General features: G+C 43.4%; 1 non-coding gene across 1 annotated transcript; it reads left to right on the top strand.

Annotated features, from left to right (window-relative positions):
• The first annotated feature begins 846 nt into the window (after positions 1–846).
• On the top strand, positions 847–920 carry trnan-guu (transfer RNA asparagine (anticodon GUU)). Its single transcript has one exon. It is a non-coding gene; the product is annotated as a tRNA-Asn (tRNA).
• The last annotated feature ends 6,604 nt before the right edge of the window (positions 921–7,524 follow it).

The following is a 7,524-nucleotide window of genomic DNA, read 5'->3' on the forward strand; positions in this document are numbered from 1 at the left end:
CACAGTTTTGGGCGCCTGGAGCTACTGCACATGCGCGCCCACTGTAGCGCGCATGTGCAGAGGTCCCGGCACTGTTTTCAGCGCAGGGACATGGCTCCGCCCCCTACAGCTCGTGCTGCGCTGCGCCCAGCTCCAGAGGACCTGCAGGGAGCCGGAGAATAGGTAAGTTTTTTTTCGGTGCGCTTTGTGGCGCGAAAACCGAAACTTGGGCCCATTGTGTTGTCGTGTGAGAAAGATGTGCCCAAATCACCCCACATGAACCTCAACTCTTTGCAAAGGAGCTCGGTGCAAATAATCAGGTGCCTCAGGGACTTGGACATTCTTTGAATGAGTTCTGCTTCTACCTGCATTCAATCTTCAAACAGCAACTGGGCTTCCATCTCACGGGAGCAGCGTGCAGCAGTTAGCGAGTAGGTGACGAGGTTTGGGGTTGATGTGTGTTGCTTTCAATCTTTGAAATTTCACCAAACAAAGAAACAGTGAATCCAACTGTCCCTGTAAGCATTTTGTTCGCGTTTAATCACAGAAATATCTGCAGTCTGGAGCTGAAAAGGAATTAAAACCTAATACCGGCTTCGGGACAATCAGAATACTTTGTCACAGACAAGGCACCGGAAGGCTGGAAGGTAGATCACAGCGGTTGTGGGAGAGCTGGTTGGTGGTGACATGGAAGTGTCTGCAGTGTGCGGGACCAGACTGCTTCCACACATCCACAATGAATGTCCCAACATTTATTTGGGAAAAGTACAACTGAGAGTGGACACGTTCAATCCCGGTCGGAGCAATCTGAAGCTTTAGCTGACTGACACCCTGGTTTGGGATGTCTTGTAACAGATATATGTGTCAGTCTCTGTGGCGCAATGGGTTAGCGCGTTCGGCTGTTAACCGAAAGGTTGGTGATTTGAGCCCATCCAGGGACGAAACTTTAACTGTTTTTCCCCAAGGTTCCAGGTTGACATTGTGCGTTTTGGCTGCACGAATATATTCCGCAAACATTGACAGCTGTGCTGTTATCCATTGAGTTCCCACTCCAATACATTTCTGAGCTTTAAGTTCATGTAAAACGATAACAATTTTTTACTTGGATCATGTTCCTCCATCCAGTCCACGAGAAATAAATGAAGTTATTGGGTTTCAAGAAACTGGTGTAAAATGATTCTATTGATACATATATAGAACTGGAACTTCGGTCTCAAGTGCTCCTCCTATCAAGACTAGGCACACACACATTCAATGGTTTTACAACTGAGTCATGAACACTTACAATTTTAAACCATTCTCATAAAATACAGCATGCACATGAGATAGAGATAAAAGTTCATCACATGTAAAGAGAAATTGAATGATTAAAGATACCACTGTCCCTCAGTAACGATATTATTATTTCTTTCATTCTGAAAAATGCTATCGGTTAATTAATGTTAATGAAATGAATTCTCATTTTTTCACATTTGCTGCATGTCGTCAATTTTACAAGGTTTGAATTTAAAGACGGTGTTCCAAAAGTTGCCGCCCTGACCTGGAATCGAAGTTCTTTTTCGGTGGGAAAAGGAGTAGTTTTATCCAATCATTTAAAGGAGTTTTCAAAGAATCACGTGGCGTTAAATTCAGATCACGGTTACGATGTGTTTGGGTGTGAAACAATGGATTGAAAAGGACAATAATGACACCAAGCATTACGATGCAGCGATGCAGCAATGCAGCGTTCCCTGGTGGTCCAGTTATTAGGATTCGGTGCTCTCACCACCGCGGCCCTGGGTCGATTTCCGGCCAGGGAAATTGCACTTCCATCAAAATTAAAACCTTAGAAGGAAGAGTTACATGCATCTCATGTGGAAAAAAAAGATTAATTGATTTATACATCATTATTTAATCCATTGTAGAAATTCAATCGTTTATTTTGCCCTGAGTACATGAGGAACTTTTATCCCGACCTCATTGTATTTTAGGAGCATGGTCCAGCCCCGGTATCTCCACCTGTGAAAGTAGGAAACTGCTGGAACTACACAACAGGACGGGTAGCCTTTGACAAACAATTAAACCCAGGTTACAGACTCTCTTCCTTCCCCTCCCCTTTGCAGGACACTTGTTCCCCTTTAATTTTACAGACTGACTGAGTTACTAACCGCGGGGAGAGAGTAGGTGCCTCCGTGGCCCCACTGTGCCAACATGGAAGATAACACGATGGGGATGTGGGGTGGTGGGTGGGAATCAGTGACATGTTTGTGTAACGTGCAGTGGAGGAGAAGGATTGACAGCTGTCAGTGAGGGACAGAAGTTGTTTAAGGTGAGCCAACACATTCCCGATCAGCACAGAAGGCATTCACTGGTCAGCTGCCCTCTGCTGTACTTCTGGTCAGAGCGGTTTCCGCAGTGGAGCCGTTATCACGTTTGCTTTCCACGTGAAAGGATCCCGTGCAGGAAGATTGTGTTTAAACTTGCTGTGGATGATCAACCATGGGCGAGTTTATTCTCCTGTCAAAAGGGCGACAGTGGCTTCTCCCTTATTCTTTATTGCTCTTTATTTCACTTCACTAAATAGATATATTTGAGTGAGAGAAATTATTCTAGAGTGTCGCACACTTCATCTTTTGTTCCCTTTTCAACAGATAAAATGAGGCCGGAGGAATAAATACAGAAAACAAAACAGAGGGATACAGACAAGAGGAAGAGAGAAGAGTAAATACTGTCCCCACCCAGAACTAATGCAGAAACTCCTCTGCTGCGCTCGGGGTGGCCACCCGCAGCCTGGATACACTAACGTCCCAACAGCTCATTGACTGTCGGAGTCGAACCGTGCGATGCTTCAGAAGACAGGTCGAAAAAGCAAAGTCACTGATTCAGTCCCATGTGCTTCTCTGACTGACACCGGGGAAACGGTGAGACAGATTTTGGAGCACAGGTCTGGTTATTGTGAAACAGCAAAGAAAATATTAAGTCCAGAATTAAATTATTTAATGTGTATCCTGCTCGTTTAGTGGTTAGGCATTCACAGAGGGAGCCCGAGTTCGGAAAGTAACTCTTTAATTCAAACTATTTTCAAATAATTACATGCAACTAATTAAGCTCTGTGGGAGGCGGGGTAATTAATTGTTTTACTCACCATTCATTAACCGATAGCGTGGTTTTGCGGAATGGTCACCGAGGGACAGTCGATAACTGAACTGTAATAATTTCAGGAGCTTTAATCATAGATGATATTTTACACCCGATCTGACTTAACACACACTGTATTTTCTGAAATTGGTTTAAAATGTTCATTGCTCATAAGACAAGGAACCTGGGGTTACTTTTGTTCAATTTATTTCACAGAAAATATATTCCAACCTAAATCACGCGCCCAGGCTCAAACCAGGGACATTTCGTGTGGGAGGTGAACATGATAACGGGTGCACTACGTAAACCTTTCCTTAACCCAGCCCCCGGTTCGTCATTTGTACCAAAATTAAACCCAATGAGATCGGGATAAAAGTTCCTCACATGCTCATGGCAAAATAAATGGTTGAATATTGACAAAATAATTTATGTATTAATTAATGATGTTCAAGGCAATGATTCTTATTTTTTATCCATGATTCGCATATAGATCTGTAAAATAAATGAAATCTTTTTTTTATAAGGTTTTGAATTAAAAGTGCAACTTCCGAAGATGGGAATCGAACTCAAGACATAACGTTGAGAGAACCGAATCCATACCACTCAACAACCAGGAAGCTGCATGCCGTTTTATCGCTACATCGTTATAGTTCATGACATTATTGTCATTTTCAATTCACTTGATTCACACCGAAACAGATTGTAACTGTTGTGTCTGCATGTCTGCTTACTGTGTGATGTCTGTAACACTGTTATGCAACACTGAATGTACTCTTACACTGTGCACACCTTACCTGTGCACCAGAGGGTGCTGCTGCTTGAGAGCAAAAGGTTACCTGCAACCCAGTATATAAAGGAACTCACAGCTTGGTGTCCTGAATCGAGGAGCTTCAAAGAAAGGACTACAGGTCGACACAGTTTAAGTATCATACCTTGCCTCGTGGAGTCATTACTAAAGGTGCCTACATACACAACAGTAAACGCCACTTGAGATCACATTCAAATGATTCACTGAATCCACCCCTTATACCACCGCGACACAGGTTCGATTCTTGGTCAGGGAGATAATATTTACAACACAGTTTTCAGACTAAAAACCCTATATAATTGACAACATGCAGCTAATGTGAAAAAAATGAATTCAATTAACCGATAACTTTCTTTTGCAGAATGAAAGAAATGATAATCTGGTTACTGAGGGATAGTGGGAGCTTCAATCATTTATTTTCTCTTTACGTGTGATGAACTTTTATCCCTTTCTCATTTACACACTGTATTTTAGGAGAATGGTTTAAAATTTTAAGTGCTTATGACTCCAGGAATCCGGTGCAACTTTTGTGAAAATTAACAGGACAGTCTACATCACAGAAAAAATATTCTCGAACATAATGTTTTTAGATCATGCCCCGGCCGATCATTCTTCGGTGCAAAGTGGATGAAGTGATCCTTCCCCACATTGAACCCCAGTAATCACAGTCAAGGGGAGATTTAATAGAGCTTTTCAGAATTATGGGGAAACTGTTCCCACGGGCAGGAATGTCGGTAACCAGAGGACACAGACATAATATAATTGGTAAAAGGAAAAATCCGGGACGGGGAATGTGGGGTGAGGAGATGTATTTTTACCTGCTCCTACTCCTGACAAGTTTAGGATCTTATGACCTTTCACAGGAGAACAAGCTCGCCCCTGAGCACGAGGAGAAAGTTCCAGAAAATATTCCCACCCGGTGAGCTTTCGCGTGTGAGGCGAACGTGTTAGCCGCTACACTGCGGAAACATCTCCACTTTCAGCACCTGGTCAGACGGAAATGTGAAGCGAGCAGGTGAACTGTTGAATCCCACTTTTAAGGAGTCTGTCGTTGTGTCAAACAATGAGTTTTGCTCAATGATAAGAATGAAGAAGTGGGATTTGAACCCACACTTCCAGAAAAAAAGCTACAAACTGAACAGAGCACCTGAGACCGCTCGGCCATCCTGACTATTTAATGCTGTATGTGGCCACCTGCAGGTTGAATTTGAACTTTTGTGTCCTATCACATGAAATAAATGAGGGCAGCAGGCGTATCTCTGCCTGACACCGGGGAAACAGTGAGACAGACCTTGGAGCAAGGGTCTGGTTGTTGCCAAACTGCAAAGAAAATATTAATTATGGAATTATCCGAAACAAATGCAACCTTGCCGTTATTTGAACACACAGCCGACTGATTTGCCATCAGACACGCGACCATTGTGCCACGAGATCTTCGCCATGCGCTTGCATTGTTCATCGATATGAAGGTTCCACAACACAAGGGGCTTTAAAATACCCGCCCATTCCCACCGGGTGTCAGAAGCAGCGCTCACCTGCCAGTCACCGTATGTTTTTTTCTTAAAATTTTGTGTTGCGTTTATGGAAAAGCATCATTAATTAACCCGTCACCTTCATTTGCACAATGAAAGAAATGCTAACTGAGGGACAGTCGATACTTCAATCATTTCTTCTGTGCTTTGCATGTAAGCTGTGAAACCATATCCCATTTTACACACTGTATTTTAGGAGTCTGTTTCAAAATATTTATCAATGACGACACGAGGAATTTGGGGCAACTTTTATCAAATTTAACAGCACCGGTTATTCCTACCATGCACAGAAAATAGAACCAGTCGTGAAGATAAAATCCCATGGTGCTTATTTTCAGTTTCAACATCGTAGGATTTCAAATAAAGTGAAAGAATTTTACAGTGAAAAGATTTGGAAGTGTTACTTTTATTTGTGTCTTTAATTAAACTTTGTGGCGTCTGACTCCCGTTCATGCCTCTGCTGAAGAAGAAAGGAGGGTTTGACGTTGACCAGACTGCACTGCCCCTGATATTTGTGAGCTCATCCTTTATATTCAGTGGTTTCTCACCCTTTTATGGGCTGCAGTGTCGCGGATATCACGTTGGCCTCACACGCGAAAGATCCCCGGTGGATCCGTTTTCTCTCACTCAAAGTTATCCATTTATTGTAGTGAAATAAATAGCAAATCAGGAATAAAGGAGCCCATTTTCCAGGAGAATAAATAGCAAATAAAAACAGCAAATTCAGGAAATCTCAGCAGGTCAGGCAGCATTTGCCAGGAGACCAAACTCGTCTCCGATTGTTCCCCTATAGCAAGTTTAAACATCATGCTCCCGCCCGGGATCCTTTCACGTGTAAAGCAAACATGATAACCACTACACCACCGAAACCTCTGGCACAGCTGGCACAACAGAGGGGAGCTGACCAGTGAGCTCCCTCTGTGCTGATCACCACTGATTTTTAATGTGGAAGCAAGTCATCCTCGACTCCGGGGATTACCTAAGAAGAGAGGAGGATCAGGAATGTGTTGGCTCACCTAAAACAACACTGTCCCACACTGAAAGTGCTCAATCCTTCTCCTCCGCTGCCCTTTACAGAAATGTCACGGATCACCCAGACACCGTGTTCACTTCCACATCCTCACAGTGGGGCCACAGAGGCTCCTACCGTCTCCCCGCGATCAGCGAACTCACCCAGTTTGTAAAATTAAACCCCGAACACGTGTCCGGCAAAGGGCAGGAGAAGCCAGATAGTCTGTAAGCTCGGTCTATCACAGAAAGTATTGGTATTCATGGTGATTACAGCAATTATTAATTGTCTCACAGACCTCAATTATTTTTATTTGACAAATTGATCGAGTATCGTTACCAGGTTAGTGCGGCGAACTTAACCCCTCGACCACCAGGGAACAGTTATGATACATGTAGATATATTTATATATATTTATATATGAACCTGAATATTAACGGTGAGCTGCCGAGACCTCATGGCAAACGGTCGTGCATCTAACTTGGAGTGAGAGAAATTGTTCCACAGTGATACCCATTTCATCTTTTGTTCCCATTTAAACACTAGAAACTGAGACAGGGGGAATAAATAGAGAAATAAAAGCAGAGTGATACAGACAAGAGGAAGAGAGAAGGGGAAATACTGTCCCCACCCAGAACTAATGCAGAAACCCCTCTGCTGCGCTCGGGGTGGCCACCCACAGCCTGGATACACTAACGTCCCAACAGCTCATTGACTGTCGGAGTGGGACCGTGCGGCGCTTCAGAAGACAGGTCGAAAAAGCAAAGTCACTGATTCGGTCTCGTGTGCTTCTCTAATCAAGAATAGCTGCATACAAAAAATGCTTTTATAATGGTTACACCTTATGTCCATGTTTGTCAAGCAGTCAGCTCGTTGCTGTAGGGGTATGGATTCATCCTTCGGGGTCGTTCATTGAAATTTGGGAGAGATCCAGACAAGCCCATTATTTTGCCGTGAATTTTGAAATTGCATAGAAATTTTGCAAAGAAGGACTTGCATTTCTGCAACACCTTTCAGGAACTCATGTCGCCCCAAAGCACTTTACAGCCGTTGAGGTATGTTTGAAGTGTTGTAGTGTG

This window comes from Pristiophorus japonicus, unplaced genomic scaffold (assembly GCF_044704955.1).
Source record: "Pristiophorus japonicus isolate sPriJap1 unplaced genomic scaffold, sPriJap1.hap1 HAP1_SCAFFOLD_332, whole genome shotgun sequence".
In the NCBI taxonomy this organism is placed as follows: domain Eukaryota; kingdom Metazoa; phylum Chordata; class Chondrichthyes; family Pristiophoridae; genus Pristiophorus; species Pristiophorus japonicus.